Genomic DNA, 20938 nt, shown 5'->3' on the forward strand with positions numbered 1-20938 from the left:
AGTTAGGAACAGTTCAAGGAGAACAATGTAGAGAGTCCTAGATGGCGACTTGGCCACCGGAAGCTCTGAGAAGAGTCATCATGGCGGGGCTGCTGGGCAGGGCAGCAAATCACATGACAGCTTGTCTGTCCTTGACCCTGACCACGGCACTCACCCCACTCCTCAGCTCCGAGGGATCCACAGAAAGGGTATTTAATCCCCTCACTTAATACAGATTGAGTGCCTCCTACTGAACCAGGTGAACAAGAGGGACGCCATCCCTGCTCTCAGGGAGCATATAATCCAGACCAGAGGTTGGGAAAGGTGTTCCTGGACCACAGTAGCAGCAGTCATGGTGGCATGACCTGGGAGCTTGTCAGCAATGCGATTTCTCCGGTCCTACCCTGGCCAACTGCATCAGAAACTGTGGGGTGACATCCAGCCACCTGCACCCTAACAAGCCCTCAGCAGATGTTGATGGGCACAGAAGTGTGAGAATCACTGATCTGATCTGTCGCCACTTTACTGGATAATAGAGGAAAAGATTAATTTAAAAGGTTAATGGTCTGCTTCGGGAAAGTCTTAGAAATGGTGTGTTAATATGCTCCTAGATGCAAAACAGCTGTGTCAAACTGTGGTGTCACTGACAATTTTTGATTCCAGTTTCAGGAACACTTTCCCATGTCAGTTTGGTCACTGGTGGGTCCTAAAATTTTATTATGATGGAGAGGCGAGGGTCGTTTCTCTACTCGTGAGCGATGAAGCAGGTGGGATCTTTTAGGAGGCAGCCACCACCCCAGCTTTGTGGAAGGCTGTTCGCTCTGTTGCCTCTGGGGCTCCCCGCCTCAGCTAATCCTTGTTGGCCATCAAGGAGAGGACACAACCAGACTTTCTAATTGAGTTGATTTTTAAATAAACTGACCAACTGATGAAGTTAAATTTTGTTCATCCATTCAGCAAATGGCTTCCATGTTGCCAAACTCGATTACCTGCTTTGCATTTAGTACCAACCTTGTCTGACCTATTGGCGGCCTTGGATCCCACTGGCCACTCTCAAACTTCCTCTTCTCTCTCTTGGTTTCACAAACTCACTGCCTGCTATTTCGGGTTCATTGCCAGATCCTGCTCCTCTGTTCTACTTTTAATTCGAGAGAGCCCAGTGCTCTGTCCTGGGTGCCCTTCTCTTCCCCATCTGCACACCCTCCTGGTCTAACACCATCACTGTGCCATGACTCCCACATGTGTGTCTCCAGGCTTCCCTGAGCTCTTCCCTCAACTCCAGGCTCATATATCGAACGCCCTGCCAGACATCAATTCTCGGATGTTCTATGGGTGCCTAAGAACTACCCTGTTCAACACTGAGGTCTACACACACCAAGACCTACTCCTCCTCTGGTCTTCCATTTTATTAAATAGCACCATGAACAAACCTTTTGCCAAAAAACTAGGGAGTTTTTTCCCCCTCCCCTTCATTCTTAAGATCCAATATATCATCAAGTCATGTCAACTCAGCCTGTAGAACTATCCTGAATCCATTGTTTTTCTCCATGTTATCATGATGACAACTACTAATAATAATAATAATAATAACTCATAGCATGGTGCCATGTTTTACATGTATTAACTCTTTAAGCCTTCCCAACAAACCTAGGAGTTAAGTGCTACTACCCTCTTACAGAGGATAAAATGGAGGCACAGAGAGGTTCAGTGACTTGCTCAAAGCCAAAGCCCATTTGGACATGGGCACCAGGAGCCACGTGATTAAACATTCGCAGTGCTGCCTCCATATCCACCAGGATACTCACACAGCCTCCAAACTGGCTTCCCTGCTTCTATTCCTGTCTCCATACAATTTATTTTATACACACAGCAGCCAGAGTGATCTTTCTAAAACACACACCAGTATTCACATCCTTCCTGGAGGGTTTCCACATAGCCCCTGGAATGAAATCCAAACTCCTATGAAGTTTGCCTCTCTCTCCCTTCCCACTCCAATCACATTGCCTTTCTCTCTGTCCTCAAACTCACCAAATTGCAGCCATTCCCTCCACCTGCAATGGTCCTCCCTGCACATTTTCCCATAGCTGGCTTCTGATCATTGTAGACCTCAGCTCAGTGGCACCTTCTCAGAAAGGCTTTCCCTAGCTTTCAATCTAAACTAGCCCCTCAACCCATCTCCATCACATCACCTTATTTTATTTTCATTATAGCATTTATCACCATCTGAAATTATCTTAAGTTTGTTTACAATTTATTTTCTGCCTGCACTGTTAGAATTTAAGTTCCATGGGACAAAAGAGCTTGTCTGTCTTTTCCCATATATATCCCAGGATCTGAAACTGTGGAAACACTCACTGAGAAAAGTGAATACGGCAGATCCCTACCCTTCTGGGTGCCATCATATGCATTTCCACTACAGTACAAGGGGGTTTATGACAAAAGAAGACACAGGGTATCATGAGAACATCAGGGGTGATTTCTCGCCCAGCCTACAAAGGTCAGGATGATATCTAGGGGTAGAACTGACTTCATTTCATTTCAACAAAATTATTCTGGGGCCAGAACTGGCTGTTACATAGATGGGTGAGATCAGTGGTCTACTTCCCTGGTTCCAGAACCACCTAAAGAACCTAGTAAGGCCCAGGCTGTTGGGTGTGAGCCCCAGAGTTTCTGCAGAATTTGCAAATTTAACAAGTTTCCAGATCAAGCTGATGTTGCCAACCCGGGGGGGGGGGGAATTATGAGAAACTGAACCCAGTTAATGGCAGTGAGAATGAACACTGGGGACAGAACATGGCCACAGCTAAGTATAGGGCTAAAGGAGAAAGAGGGGTCTAGAATGATGCTCAGATCTTTGAGTTGGGGGGTGGACAGAGAGGGAGAGCAGGCTTGGGGAAAGTCTGCCTCATTTCATTTGGGGCATTATAGAAAAACCAGGTAGTCATGCCTACTGAGCAATTGTCTATGTGAACCTGGTATCCAAGAAAATGGACATGGTTATAGATATACAGATTTGGTAAAAAGATGAGGCCAAAGATTGAGTTGAGAACAGGGATGAGAACTGAATCATGAAAAAAAAAAATCAATATTTAAGGAATGGGAGGAAAGAAGAGCCCATGAGGACACTGGGCAGAGACTCCGGAGAGGAGGAAGAACTGAAGGAGTAGGAAGAAGCCAAGAGAAGGTATCTGCAAGGAGACTATGGTATAGTTTTTTAAAAAATGGTTTTTGTCCCTCATTCCTGGCACAAAGCTCCTAAAACCTTTGGAACTTATTGCCTCTTGTAGGCTCAAGAGATAGCTCATGGGGGAGCTCTAGATAGAGCTTCAGGTTGGTGGCTGATGGCCAGAAAGACCAACCAGGTAATTATAGGGTTAGGGAGAAGGGCTGGCCATCGAGTTCAATCACTGATGGCCATTAATCTCCCATCCAAGTACTAACCAGGCCCGACCTGCTTAGCTTCCAAGATCAGACGAGATTGGGCATGTTCAGGGTGGTACGGCTGTAGACTGATGGCCATTAATCCAATCAATCATGGCTACAAAATGAAATCTCTATGAAAATCCCTAAGTGATGGGGTTTAGGGAGCTTCTAGGATTATGAACACATCAACTTGCTGGGAAGGTGATGGGCCTGGAAAAAGCGTGGAAGCTCTGTGCCACGCCCTCCCCCCCCACCCCGTCTCCTCCATGTGACTGTTCCTGACTATATCCTATTTAATAAGGGAAATGTAAGTAAAGCATTTTCTTCAGTTCTATGAGTCATCCTGGCAAATTATCCAAGCAGATGGAGGAGTTGTGGGAAATCCCAGATGTATAGCCAGGTAGCCCGATATACAGGTGGTCCCTGGGACTTGAAACAGGCATCTGCAATGGGGCGGTCCGTTAAAGTCGGCACTAGGAACACACCTATGAGAGCGATTCCATAAAACGACAGGGTAAAAGCCAGAATCTGGAGAGCTGTGGAGGTTTAAAGGGAAAGAGGAAATCGAGGATAAGGAATGTAATGACACATCACAAATGGAGAACCTTGTTTGCCAGCACTGCCTCAAGATGACACATTCTTCATTCCATTTATTCCTTACCATAAACCTATGAGAGAGCATCACCACTCTGTAGAGAGAGAAACAGCCTCAGAAAAATCAAGCAATTTTCTCAAAGTCTTACACTGAGTCAATGATGAGGTTAGAATTCAAAACCAAGGGAGTGCCTGGCTGGCTCAGTTGGTAAAGCATGAGACTCTTGAACTCAGGGTCGTGAATTCAAGCCCCACATTGGGCATAGAGCCCACTTTAAATTAATTAATTAATTTTTTTAAGTTTTTTTTTTTTTTTTTTAATTTATTTGACAGAGAGAGACACAGTGAGAGAGGGAACACAAGCAGGGGGAGTGGGAGAGGGAGAAGCAGGCTTCCCGCCGAGCAAGGAGCCTGATGTGGGACTCGATCCCAGGACTCTGAGATCATGACCTAAGCCGAAGGCAGACGCCTAAAGACTGAGCCACCTGCCCATTACTTAATTAATTTAAAAAAAAAAAAGAATTCAAAACCAATTCAGTCGAATTCTAATACCAGTGTTCTCAACTAGTATGCCATAATTGCCTATGTAGAAACCCAAACAAATCTACAAATAATTAGCATTAGTGAGTTTAGCGAGGTTGTTGAATATAAAGGCAGCATATCAAAATCATTTGCATTTCTACACATCAGCCATAAACATAAAATAAAATGTCTAAAAAAATACTGTGTACAATTGTTTCAAAGATATCAAAGTCAGGAATAAATCTAACAAAAGATGTGCAAGTCCTCTCTATGGAAAATTATACCTTACTAAAAAAAACATGTTTAAACATCTATATAAATGAAAGGAGGTAGCATGTTCATTGTAAAGAATGCCAATTCTCCTAAAATTGGGCCATAGATTTAATGTAATCTCAAACAGAATCCCAACAGGATTGTTTGTAGAAACAGACAAGCTGATTTTAAAGTTTATTTAGATATAAAATGAGCTAAGAATAGAGAAGGTAATCTTGAAGATGAATAAACTTGAGGAATGTGTTATGCTAGATTTCAAAACTTATAAAGCCCAAATAATTAAAACAATGTAGAACTGCATTGTCTACAACGTGCAACATTGGATAAATAGACAATTGAGTAGAGTTGAAAGCTCAGAAAAGACTTTTCGTAACGACTGCACAGCAGTGAGTGAAGGACAATATTTTCATTAAATGGTGCTAGATCACTTGACATCCACCTGGAAAAATAATTATCTTCTCATAATACCCAAAAACTCAAGTCCAGGTGGGTCGTACTGCTAGAAGTAAAACAATAAAGCTTCTAGAAGGTAAGAGAGAAAAATATCTTTATGCCCTCGGGGTAGAAAAAGATTTCTGAAAGTTAAGAACTTCTGTTCACTGGAAGACACGATTAAGAGAATGAAAAGACAAGCTTCTGTCTGAGAAGACTGTGGTCTTCCATATAACCAAAAGGGGCTTGTATGTAGAATATATTTTTTAAAATGTTTAGGGGCACCTGGCTGGCTCAGTCGGTGAAGCATGTGACTCTTGGGCTCGGGTTTGTGAGTTTGAGCCCCACATTGGGTGTAGAGAATACTTAAAAATAAAATCTTGGAAAAATAAAAATAAAAACAAAAAAAATTTAAACCCTACAATCAATAAGAAAAAGAAAAAAAACCCCAGAAAATTAGCGGAGAAACTTGAATAGTCTCACAAAAGAAAATATGCAAATGACACAATAAACAAACGAGAAGTTAACCCACAGGGAATGTGCATTAAAACCACAATGAGATACCACTATACCTCCTAAGAATGGCTACAATTTTTTTTTAACTGACAACACCAAGTGGAAAAAAGAGGTAGAGCAACGTGACCACCCATAAGACTACTGAGGGGAATGTAAACTGAACACAATTTGACAGCACCTACTAAAGACAGACATATGGTCACTCTTCGACTTTGCAATTGCACGCCCAGGTTCAGGAAAGTGTAACATGAAAACGCATGGTCAAAAATGTTTCTAACTGTGATAGTTATGATAGCCAAAAATTAAAAAGAACCCAAATACCCACCTAGAATCCCAAGATTTTTACCTGGAGTAAAGAGGATAAATATTGTGATACATCCATTAAATGGAACAGTATGAAGCAATAGAAAGAAATAAGGGACACCTGAGTGCAACCACATGACTGAATCTCACAAACATAATACTCAGTGAAAGAAGTCAGGCAAAATGCATTGTCTAGGAATACATTTACTCAGTGTAAAGGACTGGTGTGATGACCACAAATTCAGGATAATAGTTACCTCTGAGAATTAGAGAAGAGGTAGGTAATGGGAGGGGACGGACTGGGGGGGCGATGGGGTGGGGGTCCTGGGGCTGGTGGCGTCCTACCTCCTGACAAGGGTGGCTATTACCAGGTGTCCACTTCCGATAAGTCACAAAGATGTAAGCTGTATGTCTTTGTGCACTTGATGTGTATTTCAAGGTTTTTTTAAATAATTAAGATACAAGGATGGCAGGGGAAGGGAGAAGGATGGGCAAGCAGAGATGGGGCAAAAAAGACTGTTGAATCTCAGATCTGTACCTCTGAAACAAATAATGCAATATATGTTAAGAAAAAAAAAAGAAGAAGAAGAAGAAGGTAGCGGGAGGGGAAGAATGAAGGGGGGGAAATTGGAGGGGTAGACGAACCATGAGAGACGATGGACTCTGAAAAACAAACAGGGTTCTAGAGGGGAGGGGGGTGGGAGGATGGGTTAGCCTGGTGGTGGGTATTGAGGAGGGCACATTCTGCATGAGCACTGGGTGTTATGCACAAACAATGAATCATGGAACACTTCATCTAAAACTAATGATGTAATGTATGGGGATTAACATAAGAATAAAAAAAAAGAAATGGAGCAAAAGTTGCTAAGAGGAGGGATGAGGTGGGGGTGAGTGTGGGGGGCTGTGTGTGTGCACCTGTGAATGATTCTCTTTAGCATTTAGTAAAAGGAAACTCATACTGGAGGATGGGGACACAGAAGGATACAGAGGATCCGTGTAATGGAAACACAAGGGGGCAGTTGGGTCGGGGAGGGCTGAGTCTTCATGACTGTGAGTAAAATAATGGATCATTAGGTCAGAGAACACATTAGCAAAAGAACACAGGGCCTGGAAAAGTAGGGCAGGTGGCTTGCACCGATCAAAGAAGGCCTGGCCATCAGCCAGTGACTTTTAGGCTATAATTAGCAAATTGGTCCTCGTCTCCTTAAGGCCAAAAGTAAGCATCGAAAACCAAAAACAAAATCATTCTCTCCCATGTTCCTAAAAGCCTTAAAAATTATAAAGGTAAAATAAACATTTATTTTCAAGATAAACAATGAAAACTGAAAATCAAGGTAGGCCAAGTATTTCTCAGGCAGCAGGCCTGACCTACTGCTGCACCTTCCTGGCATCTGGCCTCAACAGGCACTCACTGTCACTTGGCAAACCTTTTCTTCCTTTCCTGTTGATTCCACAAGCCCCGCCCTCTGTGGAGCCACGGGTTCTACTGCCCATCTTCGTTCTCTGCAGTGGAGTCCCCACCATGCCATTTGTTGTAGGCCATGGACCTGAAGTTGGTCCGTTCCAACCTAAAATACCTCCTCCTAGATACCCTCCTCGGAGCCTGTCCTACCTGTCTGTCTGTCCTGGCATCAGAGATATGGTAGCCTGGGGGAAACTAGGACTGGGGAAGTCCCATGAGGTCCTGGGGAAGAAACAGGGCTAGGGGCCAGCCAGGGGCTGGTAGCTGGTAGAGAAGTCTGAGCTGAGACTCACAAGCTGGCTGAAGTTGGAACAGCAAAGGACCAAATCAGGAGCCAGCAAAGTGATGTTAGGAGGTGAAGCAGGCAATAGGATCAGAGGTCCCCCAGGGACCAGGCACCCAAAGCCATGTAGGAGTATGGCATGGGAGTTCAGAGCTTGAGCATTGGTGTCAGGTGGTGTTAGGTTCCAGTCCTGGACGTGGCTAGCCAGCAGTACAAATTTGGACTGGTTACTGACCTCTTTTGCCCTCATATTTGTCTGGCAAAGTGGGAATTGGATTGACCTAAGGATGGGGATGGGCATGGGGAGAGTGAAGGGGTAGGGATGGGCACGGAGTTGGAGATGGATATGGGGATGAGCATGGGGAGGTTGAAGGAGTAGTGATGGGCATTGAGTTGGAGATGGAGATGGGGATGAGCATGGGGAGGGTAAAGAGATGGGTATGGGCACAGAGTTGGAGATGGGGATGAGCATGGGGATGGGCATGAGGAAAGTGAAGGGATGGGGATGGGCACAGAATTGGAGATGGGGATGAGCATGGGAATGAGCACGGGGAGGATGAAGGAGTGGGGATGGGCATGGAGTTGGGGACGAACATGGGGATGAGCATGGGGATGAGGATGGGAAAGGTAAAGGAATGGGAATGGGCACAGAGTTGGAGATGGCATGGGGATGGAGATGGGGATGGGTCTAGGAAGGGGTTCAGACCCATGGGCCAGGCAAGCCTTCAGGTGTGAGAGACTGATACATCTATGTCCTCAAAGATGCTGAGTCTGTCAACGGCTGAGACCAGGTCCTAGCCCAGGCTTGGCCCTGGCAGGAGTGAAACAAGGAAATGAACCTGCACATGTACATGAGCAACAATATCAGCCTCGCTGCCTTTTCAAAGCTTGCTTCTGTCCACCCCTTTGCAGGTCAGAGCTCATTCCTGGCAGTGACAACACTAGATGCCGGGGGTGTTTGCCATCTCGGGACTTGGTAACAAGTCCTGGGAGCAGAGCAGTGGGTGCGCCCATCCGTCTCTCCTCCTGCCTCTGGTCCCATCCTCCTCAGCCTCTCCCATCCAGCCTCACTCCCTGCCTCCTCACCAGCGTTTTCCAAGTGTCCCTCTCCTCTGCTCCTCCCCCTCTGTGTTCAAACATCCCCACAGCTCCCCGCCTCTAAAAAATTCTTCCCTTGACCCCAAGCTTCCCTGACTTCTATTTTTCTCCTTTTCTCAGTCAAAATTCCCCAGGGAGCGGCCTGGACAAGCTGCAGCTCTTTTCCTCGCTCCCCAAGGCCCTGCAGCCTGGCGTCCATCCCCACAGCTCCATGACAGCCACTGGGCAGGAAGGAGCTAGTGGGGTGACACACCAGCAGAAGGCACAGCGATCGGGGACTCCAGAAAGGGGGGGGGGGGCAGGCAGGCATCCAAACACAGAGACACACACATGTGCACACATACACACAATGATGCACCAATTCCAATATGGCACCCAAGGGGCTCTCAGTTTGACTAGAGGGAATGAAGGGGGAAGCCCAGGGCCATCCATGGCTCAGCCCGTGGACTCCAGACCCCTAATGGTGGCAGAAGCAAGAGGGCAAAGCCAGGCTGCTAGAATTGCTACCCCCAGACCGGGGCTTTGTGAAGCCTGAACATTGCACAGCCTGGGGAAGAAGCCACCATTGGGCCCTGCACGAGTCCCAGCTGCAAGCCCTTGGAAGACATCCCTGAAATAACGTCCACTAAAGCGGAGGGAGGGAAGTGCTCTGAAGTCTGAATTTGAACCCAAGAACTCTGGCTTCCCATATTCTTGCCTCTCTGCTGCTCTCATACTGACTCAGTGTAGCTCAGGCAGGTGCAAAACCAGAGCGGCCAGCGCAGGGTGGCCCCGGGGGCTGGGGCTACCAGAAACACCACCGTGGGGGCCCCAAAGAGGCACCTGTTCTCCTCGCTACCCCATCTACACCGCAGTACCTGCATTGATCATAAGGTTTACTGAGTGTTATTTTTTTTTAAGATTTTATTTATTTATTTGAGAGAGAGCACATGAGCAGGGGCAGAGGGAGGGAGAAGCAGACTTCCCTGCTGAGCAGGGAGTCCAGGTTGGGGCTCGATCCCAGGACTGCAGGATCATGACCTGAGCTGAAGACACATGCTTCACCGACTGAGCCACCCACGAGCCCCCTAAGTGTTATTTTTATTTAATGTCACCTTTTATACCCTGTTCTTATTTTTAAATAAGCCACTTGAATATTCATTATTTTTTTTAAATCCGTGGTTCACAGGGCTGTTGAGTTTTTCCCTACAGGTTCCTCTAGTTCTTAACAGTGAAGGCATTTACTAATCCTAGCTTAATATTCTCTCGGTCCTGAGCTCTGTCCAGAGGCCGTGCATCTCTGGAGGGAATGGGACACATGACCCTCTGCCACCCGGAAGAAAACATGAGTATATTGTGTGTGTGTGTGTGTGTGTGTGTGTTCTGTTTTCCTGCTTAAGTAGAATTGTAAACAGTAAAATCACCTGACTGGTTTTGTTAAACGTACCCACGCCCGAGCCCTCTGCAAACAAAGTTAATCAGGATCTGGGCGGTGGGCCCTGGACGTCAGTATGTGTGACAGAGTCCCCTGGGGGGGGGGGGGTGTGACCAGAATTGGGAGCCTGACACCCTGGGAATCCTCAAACAAACAGAAGACTCCCGAGGAGGACCTGCCCTCCTGGTGGTAGCCGGGTGTGTGCGTTTTCACGGTCACCCTGGACTCTCCCCATCAGAGACACCTGCTGTTCCAGGCAGACTCTTACCTGAGAGGTCTCCGTGACTCCCCATGCTTCCTTCAGTTCCCTGGTGGTTCTCCTGCCCAGTGCTTATATTTCAACGGCAAATGGCCCCCTAGTCCTCGATCCCACCTCCCTGTTGGTCTTCTCACAGCTGCCAGCCATCCTTTCTCTACCACCCTCTTGGGTGGTCCAGGTATCTGACGTCAGTGTAAATGGGGGCATTATGACATCATCAGTCACCATGCTCCCCCACCCATGAATCTCCTGTCCTTGTTCTCTTCCTCCTCGGTGAGCCACACAGTCCTCAAACCCTGGCGCTGGAACAATCCTTCCTGCCCCCTCAGTGAAACGCCTACTATGTGCCGGGCATGATCTCATTTGGGATCTCTGATGGCAGGGGAGAAGACGAGACATGGATTCTCTTCATTTTAACACATATTTATCCTGCACCACACCTGGCCAGGGACAGAGATGGATGAGACCAGTGGTCAACTTCCTTGGTGCCAGAATCATCTAGAGAGCTTATTAGGACACAGATTATTGGTCCCAGCCTGGAGTTTCTGATTCAGTACCTGAAGGGTGGAGCCCAGGAATTTACCTTTCTGGCAAGCTCCTTACAGCATTCTTCTGAAACAGAATGCTCTTTGGATGAACAGGAGAGAGAACTGTTGTCACCAAGAAGCTGTTTGGAATCAACCCCCTCCCCCTCCACTCCAGTGACCTGTCCACATTTGCAGTGGGCTGTGCATGCAGCTTCTAATCTCACCTGTGACCCCCAACTCTGAAAGATCCTCCAGGATTCAAGGAGGACAGGCACAGAGCCAGCTGGAAACATTGCAGGCGTCAACTTGGGACAGCGCTCCGGAGCCAGGCTGGACTTGTCTGTTACAGAGTCATCTGGCCCTACTGGTAATTCCTCTGACATGTCTTCTCTCTGCCCATTACATAAGCCCAGCCGTCCTGACTGCCCATGAGCCAAAGCCCCACTCAGACCCTTCCTTGCTGCCTTGCTCCGTCCTGAATCAGGTCTTTGCATGCATTCCCACGCCATAATTCCCACGCCAGTGGGGCCATGGCTCCAGCCTCTCCTCAGGTGTCATGGAGGATACTCCAAACAAGGATGGAGGGTCCCTGGCCTGGTTGTTGGGAGATGCTCTAGGGCATGCATGAGCAAGAAAGGAAATGAGGTCTAAGAAAATTCCATCCTGCCTCCTGACAAGTCTAGGGAAGACTGTGGACATCTTTGTATACAAAGGTCAGGGGCAGGGCTAGGTTTGGAGTGGGGAGGATGGCAGGTGACCCACGGTTTCACAAGAACCTCCAAAGATGAAACCTCTGAAGCCTTGGGCGGCTCAAAGGAGTTGTTTGAGCTACTAGTAGGCCTAGCACGGCAGGTAACAGGGGCTGGGGCCCAGCTGGGAGCCAGACCTCTGGACCAATCAGTTAAAGAACCAGAGTGACATTGAGGAGTGACATCAGCCCTGACACCTGACAGTACACACACGGTGTTTCAGGAGGCCATGATGCTAATCACATCCGTGTCTATGTTGTTCATGGCGAAACCCCAAGTCTCGGAAAGAAAATCTATAGCCCGAGTTATTTTCCTCCCACAGGCCTGGCCTGGCCTTTGTTGGCTTTAAGGAGGTGCATTTTTCCCTCCTCTGTGGGCAGCAAATTCCCCACGAGTCAGCATAATGTACATCTGGGCTCACCCACCGGCTTCCATTGGCTGTGAGAGGGACAAGCCAAGCGAGTGTGCAAAGCAGGTCTTTGTGCCACCCTGGTGCTCACCAGCCTGGAGACGCCCATAGGCTGCCAAGGTCCCTCAGTGTACCTCGCCAGCCTGGTCACCGGCCCTCCTTGTCACCTCCCAACAGGCAGATGCTGCGCATGGTTCCTTCCCTTCGTTCAGTGCAGAATGAGCTAAGGCACCCAGGGTTCAAGAGCTGGCTCTCAGTCACATGTGCCAAGGACTGTTCTCAGCTTTTCACACACTGATCCAATGTTCAAAATCTGCAACATGGACCTAACATGTAGGTTCTACTATTTTAATCCCCATTTCACAAATGAAGAAACTGAGGCACAGAGAAGTCAAGTGAGCGGTGCATAGATACACAGTTCCTCAGTAGAAGAATCAGACGTGCCAACTCCAGAATGTATGCCGTTAAGAAGGGGAAATCAGGACGCCTGGGTGGCTCAGTTGGTTAAGCGACTGCCTTCGGCTCAGGTCATGATCCTGGAGTCCCGGGATCGAGTCCCACATCGGGCTCCCTGCTCAGCAAGGAGTCTGCTTCTCCCTCTGACCCTCCTCCCTCTCATGTTCTCTGTCTCTCATTCTCTCTCTCGCAAACAAATAAAATCTTTAAAAAAAAAAAAAAGAAGGGGAAATCAGGGGCGCCTGGGTGGCTCAGTTGGTTGGGCGACTGCCTTCGGCTCAGGTCATGATCCTGGAGTCCTGGGATCGAGTCCCACATCGGGCTCCCTGCTCAGCGGGGAGTCTGCTTCTCCCTCTGACCCTCCCCCCTCTCATGTGCTCTCTCTCTCTCTAATAAATAAATAAAATCTCACATTAAAAAAAAAAAAAGAGGGCGCCTGGGTGGCTCAGTTGGTTGGGCAACTGCCTTCGGCTCAGGTCGTGATCCTGGAGTCCCGGGATCGTGTCCCACATCAGGCTCCCTGCTCGGCGGGGAGCCTGCTTCTCCCTCTGACCCTCCGCCATCTCGTGCTCTCTCTCTCTGTCTCATTCTTTCTCTCAAATAAATAAATAAAATCTTTAAAAAAAAAAAAAAAAAGAAGGGGAAATCAGGGGTGCCCAGGTGGTTCAGTCGGTTGGATGTCTGACTCTTGGTTTTGTCTCAGGTCATGATCTCAGGGTTGTAAGCTTGAGCCCCACATTGGGCTCCATGTTCAGCACAGTGTCGGCTTGGGATTCTCTCCCTCTCCCTCTGCCCTTCCCCCTGCCCTCACTCATGCTCTCTCGCTCTCTCTAAAAAAAAGGAAGAAAGAAAAAAAAATAAGGGGAAACCAGTTAGCTCTCCACATCAGTTCAATGTGAGAACCCACTCAGAATCCGTGGTGGGCTTACCCAGACCCCCAGCTCCTACCTCTCCTACATACGCTGTTCTTTCTCCTCACCTCTCCCCAGATCACTGACTAACTGGACGTAGATGTATCTCTTTGGCCCACACACTTGGATTTTCTATGAAAACTGAAAAGAAAATCAGGAAGAGATCAATACTTTGGCTCAGAAGTTTATCAGCTCTCCCTGTGGGTCCCCAGCTTGCTTCTGGGGTGTCAAGCACCAGCACACATCAACCCGTCCCAGTAAGGTACCCCCACAGCCCTGTCTCTCCAGTTCAACAAGTCCAAAAAGGACATGCAATCAAATCAGGCAGTCTACTGCCTGACCTCCGGCCTGTGGCATGGCCTGAAACAATCCAGTTCCCTTGAGAATGCAAATAGCAGGTTAAGAAAGAACCGGCACTTGGCAGTAGTACCAGCATTTTTTTTTTTTAAAGATTTTATTTATTTATTTGAGAGAGAGAATGAGATAGAGAGAGCATGAGAAGGAGGAGGGTCAGAGGGAGAAGCAGACTCCCTGCCGAGCAGGGAACCCGATGCGGGACTCGATCCCGGGACTCCAGGATCATGACCTGAGCCGAAGGCAGTCGCTTAACCAACTGAGCCACCCAGGCGCCCTCTTTTTTTTTTTTTTTTAAGATTTTATTTATTTTTTTTATTTTTTTAAGTTTTTTTTTTTTTTTTTAAGATTTTATTTATTTATTTGACAGAGACTGCAGGAGAGGGACTGCAGGGGGAGTGGGAGAGGGAGAAGCAGACTCCCCCCTGAGCAGGGAGCCCGATGCAGGACTCGATCCTGGGACTCCGGGATCATGATCTGAGCCGAAGGCAGTCGCTTAAACAACGGAGCCACCCAGGCACCCAACAGTGCCAAATCTTAAAGCATACACCCTGAGTGGCATAAAGGCCAGGAGGAATTGTGGAATCAGTTGTGTTGCAATCAGCTGATATCCCTTTTATTGCACAGGTTTACTTCCCTCTCTCATGTTGTATCCTTACTTGTAGAAGAAACAGTTTCCTGATCTTCTAGTAAGATCTACAGCCTGGACTGGGTCCGGTTTCACTTTTCCATAGACAGTGTTGTAAGTAGTAGGAATGTAATGCCGAGTTGTCTCTCCTTTTGTGATGTTAGCAGCTGTTAATGATTGCGGATGAGAAAAGTTACTTCATCGTGAGTTTCAAATTGGCATCTTCATTCTATCATTCCTTCCCTATTTTTTATGCAGAATACATCTGGAAGAAGACACTCCTCATCAACTCTTTGCTTACATGAGGCTCAGTACATGGGAAAAGTGGGACAACTCATGGATTTATTTTCTTTTATTTATCAGTCTTCAAAATAATAAATTGGATATTTTGCATGCTCCAAAAGTGACTGAAGTTATTGGGTTTTGTGATGAACTTAGACTTAAACAAATTTGAAATGTTTATGCAGCCCTTATTCTTACAAATGCTCAAACTGTCCCTTCTCTAGCCAGTTAGAACCTCTTCAAGCTGGTTCCTGAGTTCTTTTGACATGAGCCTAGATGTGCTTGATAGCGCCCTTGTATTTTTATAACAGGCTGTTCTGGGTGCATCTAAAATATAAGATAATGTCTCTAAGGAGCCCTCTTCCTTTGGTGTGGAATGGTTGTTGGAGGCCACACGAGACTCACTCCCATAGCTATGTTTGGCCACATCCGCAGCCCTCCCCAGATGTTCTCCACAGGCCCTTCATGCAGGGCTCTGCCAGGAACAATCCAGCATACCCCATAATATAGTGTCTTTAGGCAGATTTCCAGAGATCCATGGCTGAGCTATGAACCACATTTATTTCACTCGAGCACTTGTGGGTCCAGAATTCAAGGAGGGCTCAGCTGGACAGTTCTCCAATCCACGTTGGCATCAGCCAGGGCAGCGGAACTAAAGCGTCTATTTCCAAGATGACTTCTTTATTCCTTGTCTGGAATCCTGATGCTCCCTAGTCTCTCCCTTCCTTTCTCTCTCCCCATGGTGTCTCATCCTCCAGACCTGTCCATGTGGCTTGGGCTCCTCACCAGCACGATAGTCACGATAGGCAGGAGGTAGAAACCACAAGGCCAGTTAAGGACTTCCCTAGAACTTGCACAGCTTCACCTCCACCCTGTTCTATTGGCCAGAGGAGTCACAGCATTTGCCCAGATTCACAAGGGTGGTACAATAGATCACACCTTCTGGAGCAATGACAAGGACAAACTGCAGAAGAGCACGTGAGGTGAGAGGGATTGTCATGGTATCTTCAGAAAATAAAGTCTGCCACAGTAACTACGCATACTCTCAGCTTTGGGCGTCCATTCCCAACAGCACTTTCCCTTGATTCATTCATCCACCCAACAAATAATTCCTGAGAGCTGGGCTAGTAACTCTTGCTAAGGAATGAATACAAAATTTCTTAGAAAATGAGAAAGGTTTGGAAACAATTTCAATTTTTAAGTTGAATTTCCCATTAATTCCCAGCTTATTTTTGTTTAATCTCATAAAAAAGCAAACTTTGCCTGCCTTAGGCAAGGTCCAGTATGATCTCCTCTGGGAAGCTTTTCCTGATCTCCCTTCAGGCATATTGGTAGCTCCCACAACACCTTGTTCACACACTAGCAGTGCAATGCTTAGATCTGATTTTTAGCTGAGTTCACATCCACCCGCAAATAAAGACCATGTCTCCCAACCACCCTTGTGACTAGATGGCCATGAGACTAAGTTCTGGCCCATGAAATGTATGTGGAAGTGGTATGTGCAACTTTCAGGAAAGGTCCCTAAAGAAGGAGTGTACCTTTTTTCTTTCCTTTCCTCTTTTTTGCTGCCTGGAATACACAAATGATAGCTGGAGCTAGAGCAGCCATTTTGTACCATATGATGACTTTGGGAATGGAAGCCACAGATAGCAGAACAATGAGTTGAAGAGCTCAAGTTCTTGACACTGTGGAGGGTCACTCCCACGCTGGAGCCAGTACATCTAGGTTTTCACATGAGACAGAAAGGAACTTCTATCATAAACTACTATCTGGCTTAAGCCACTGTTTGGGATTTCCTGCCACTCACAGTTGAACCTAATCGTAGCTGAATAAACTCATATCAAGGGAGTGGGGCAGCAAAATGCAATGCAATGTCTTCTCCACTGAACTATGTACAGAACTTCCAGCTCTTGGTGGGGAATATTAATTCTACACTATAATTCTATTTCCCAGGCAGGAGAATGGGTAAGGTCAAATAATAACATAATGGTCTGAAACTAACTGCATCTGGTGACATTGTTTATGATGTTAAGAGTCTGTAAATGAACTCAATGCTGCTCAAAGAGGGGGAGAGGGGCTGATGAAAATATGGAATATCGGGCGCCTGGGTGGCTCAGTCGTTAAGCGTCTGCCTTCGGCTCCGGTCATGATCCCAGGGTCCTGGGATCGAGTCCCCACATCGAGCTCCCTGCCCTGCAGGAAGCCTGCTTCTCCCTCTCCCACTCCCCCTGCTTGTGTTCCTGCTCTCACTGTCTCTCTCTCTGTCAAATAAATAATAAAATCTTTAAAAAATAATAATAATAAAAAAATAAAATAAAATATGGAATATCCATGTAATGGAAATGTTATGTCTCTGTTTAAGTGAATGAGGCAAATCTCTATATACAATGATCACAATAAATATTCAGGTAAAAATGTAACACCTTTAAAATACTATAACCCCAAGGGAAAGCAAGCAAAATCAAAGAAAGCAGGTTATACATGAAAAATATGGGCAAAAATAGATAACTGCGGAAGCTGGTCAGTGGTTATGTGAGGGTTCATTGTACTTGTGTCTCTGTTCATGTGTACATTGGAGAAAATTCTGTAATAAAAGTGAAAACAAAAACAAAACCACAGGGTTCTGGGCTCTGTTTTCATTTTTGGTGGGTTTTTTTCACTTTTTATTTTTAAAATATTTTCAAAGTGCTGCCCTTGTGGGGAAAAAAAAAAAACAGGGGCGCCTGGGTGGTTCAGTTGGTTAAACGACTGCCTTCAGTTCGGGTCATGGTCCCGGAGTCCCTGGATCGAGTCCAGCATCGGGCTCCTTACTCAGCGGGGAGTGTGATTCTCCCTCTGACCCTCCCACCTCTCATGCTCTCTCTCTCTCTCTCTCAAATAAATAAAATCTTTTAAAAAAATAAAAAAAAACTCGGGGCGCCTGGGTGGCTCAGTTGGTTAAGTGACTGCCTTCGGCTCAGGTCATGATCCTGGAGTCCCTGGATCGAGTCCCACATCGGGCTCCCTGCTTGGCAGGGAGTCTGCTTCTCCCTCTGACCCTCCCCCCTCTCATGTGCTCTCTGTCTCTCTCATTCTGTCTCAAATAAATAAATAAAATCTTTTAAAAAAATAAAAATAAAAATAAATAAAATAAAATTAAAAAAACTGAAGGGAAGAGAGGAGATAGGTGCATATTTAGATGTTTGGACATGCACAGGTGATTGGCTTCTGGAGTGCTACAAAATTCCAAAATTCCAGCTGCAACCAAGGAAGGAAAGGAAGACCACAGGCCAAAAATAGGAGACTTGCTTTTCGTTCTGTAGTTCGTTGTACCAGGTGCCTGCATGACTTGTTTATTATAGAAAAACTAATTCCAAAAAGGAAGTATGGAGAAGAGTGACACTAATCATGTGGTAGGATTGTATACTTTGAAGTAAGTCAATGAGAAATGCCCACACCCTCTTTCTGCCCCCTTCTGCTTTCTGTCTAGGTAATTCAGAGCCAGCCTTTAAGTTCCAGGTCAAAGGCCATCTTGCACCGTGTGGCACAGAACTCAAAGGCCTCAAGGAGCAGGCTAGGAACATAAATGTTCCAAACAAATGAGCCTACTTCATTAAGGAGTGGTAAGGGCACGTGCCTGCTCAAAAGCGTTGAATGTGAAAATCTTTAAAATACAACAGTAGGTCTGGAACTTGGTTGCAATCCTGAAAAAAAAAAAATCCTCCCCTCCCCCGGCCCCCACCCTGCTCAAAATTGATTTCTCCCTTCACTGTGCCCCAGGGCTCTTTGATCATAGGTCTTTTGATGAACTTATATTGTAGTATAGTCATTTGTATGCCTAACGGGCTGTGGCTCTTTGAAAAATTAATGACAATGATTGTCAGCCTTTCTTGAGGGCTTATCAGGGGCTAGGCAATATGTCGAGAGCTTCCCATCTATTATCTCATTTGGTCCTCATGGCCATCCTAGAAATTAGGTACAATTTTTAATCTCCATTTTTCAGAAGAGGAAACGAATCTCAGGAAGATTAAATAACCTGCTCAAGGTCACACAAGTAGCAGTGAGGTGGGTGGGCAGAGCTAGAATTTGAATCCGGGCAATTCGACTCCAGAACCTATCCTCTTTACCAGTACTTCATTTTGGAGGAGAGGACTTGTGTCCCAATCCTAGTGGGAGATTCAGTGCTAACACCTTAGTTTAAATAAGGCAAAATTAATTCAACAATACTTTATTAGGCAATACAGCCTGCAGAGTTTGCTTCCCTACTTCCCATAAACTCAATGACAGGGAGAACGTTTTATTACATCTCACCTGACTCATAAGGGCTTCTTAAGAAAAATAGCTACTAAGTGGGTAAACCTTGAAAATATTAAGCTAAGTGAAAGTAGCCCATCACAAAAGATACCATCTCATATAAATGTCCAGAATAGGCAAACCCATAGAGACAGAAGGTAGAGTAGTAGTTGCCAAAGACGGGCGGGTGGGGGGGGGGAGGGGGCGGGAGGCAAGGGGAAGGTGGAGCAATCAGGGAAGTGACAGCTAAAGGCTGTTGGGTTCCTTGTTGGGGTGATAACAATGCCTTAAAACTTGACTGTGGGGATGGTTTCACAATTCTGTTAATATTAAAAAAACCATTGAGTTGTACAATTTAAGTTGGTGAATTGCATGGAATGTGTTATATCTCAATAAAGCTGTTGTTTTTTTTTTAAAGGAAACTATCTGTTGAATTATCTTTCCAAATATATGCCAAAGATTAGACAAAAAGAAGAATAGGTGAAAGATACATGTAATAAATAACAGATAATGATAGATTGGACAACTGACCAAGTAGAGAGAGATCTAGATAGACAGAGGACCGATACCTACATAGATCGAGACATGCTTCCTCTTTATTTTTTCCTTCATGTTCTCCCTTCTAGAGGCCAACACCTCAAGAGAGTAGTAGATCTCTCAACAAATCAGGTTATTAAGGAAATGCTGAACAGCAAAGACAGCATTAAACACCAAGCCATTACAGACTCAAGTCCTCCTCCACCGACTCCTCCAGCACTTTCTTACCAGTTCTGGTGTCCCTAGTTGATCGGGCTGCCTGTTACTTCTCTTAGATGTGCATCAAAGCTCCCAGTTTTGAATCGTGTTATCAAGCTGGAGCCCAAGACATATCTCACCTAGTCAATCTTCAGCTTTCAACTCAAGAAAGAATGTTATAATATAGTTATCCAGAATAGCAGGCAAACCCATCGGAATCTCTTATCTTTGGAATGCTCTACGTAATTTATTTTGCAAGAGATCCACATAGTTAATTCCATTTTTCATTGGCAAGAGTTAATATAAGTTCTCATTCCCAGAAGAAATTCTGGAGCTACCCAGGGTGCTGGCAGAGGGAATGGGAGGCGAGACAGGAAAAAGAACAGATTCTCTGAATCAAGAGTCCTGGAGCGCCGAGAGGAAGAGACCCTGCATCAAGATGGCCTCCACTGGGGACCCTCACTGACCCATCAACTAGGGACATCTACCATTTCATTCGTCAGTCCCCAGAACCAAGCAGGAGGAGGAAGGACTTAAGTGCCTCACAAGGGGTTGGAGGCATGAAAGCGAAAGCAAAATCTTGCCCCACAGGAACTAAAGCCACATCATAGTATTTCCCTATGAGCCAAGTAAGTGGTATCAGTGTGACGCTCCATGGTGCTCACCGTTTGCAGCTACATCAGGAACGTGCATGCTGTCTCCTCCTCTACTTTGCAAAGTTCTACCCATCGTTCAATGCCAACTTCTCCACCTCTGTGAGGCCTTCTCTGATCCCACCAGGCAAAGCTCACCACTCCTTCTTCGGACCTCCCCTAACGTGCCATTCATACTTACCTCATTGTAATATTGTTGGCTCTTCACGTCTGTTTACTCTAGTGGGTCAATGGCTTCTTGAGGATAGCAACTGTGTTTTAGTTACTGCTCTACCCAAGACATAAAAGGTTGACAGTGTGCCTGCCCCACTTCCCACTGTGCCTTATTGAATGTTTACTTTTTTAGAAATCCCATAGTTAATTAAAATAGTGCAGTTACATTGCACTACACTCTTAGTATATTG

The 20938-nt window shown here is 46.1% G+C and overlaps 1 protein-coding gene across 2 annotated transcripts in view; it reads right to left on the reverse strand.

Moving 5' to 3' along the window:
* Positions 1-20726, reverse strand: part of CDRT4 (CMT1A duplicated region transcript 4) — a 42681-nt gene extending 21955 nt beyond the window's left edge. Inside the window, exon 1 of one of the 2 annotated variants that reach the window (XM_045889818.3) lies at positions 20547-20726. The gene's annotated coding sequence lies outside the window, so the exon portion shown is untranslated. Of the gene's footprint in view, positions 1-19911; positions 20031-20546 lie in introns of those variants that run through there. The other variant, XM_054511042.2, reaches the window with a different exon arrangement.
* Positions 20727-20938: the final 212 nt, after the last annotated feature.

The sequence above is a fragment of the Mirounga angustirostris genome, unplaced genomic scaffold, assembly GCF_029215605.1.
Source record: "Mirounga angustirostris isolate CCGP_5_RB_7025 unplaced genomic scaffold, mMirAng1.0.hap1 SCAF_17, whole genome shotgun sequence".
Lineage (NCBI taxonomy): Eukaryota > Metazoa > Chordata > Mammalia > Carnivora > Phocidae > Mirounga > Mirounga angustirostris.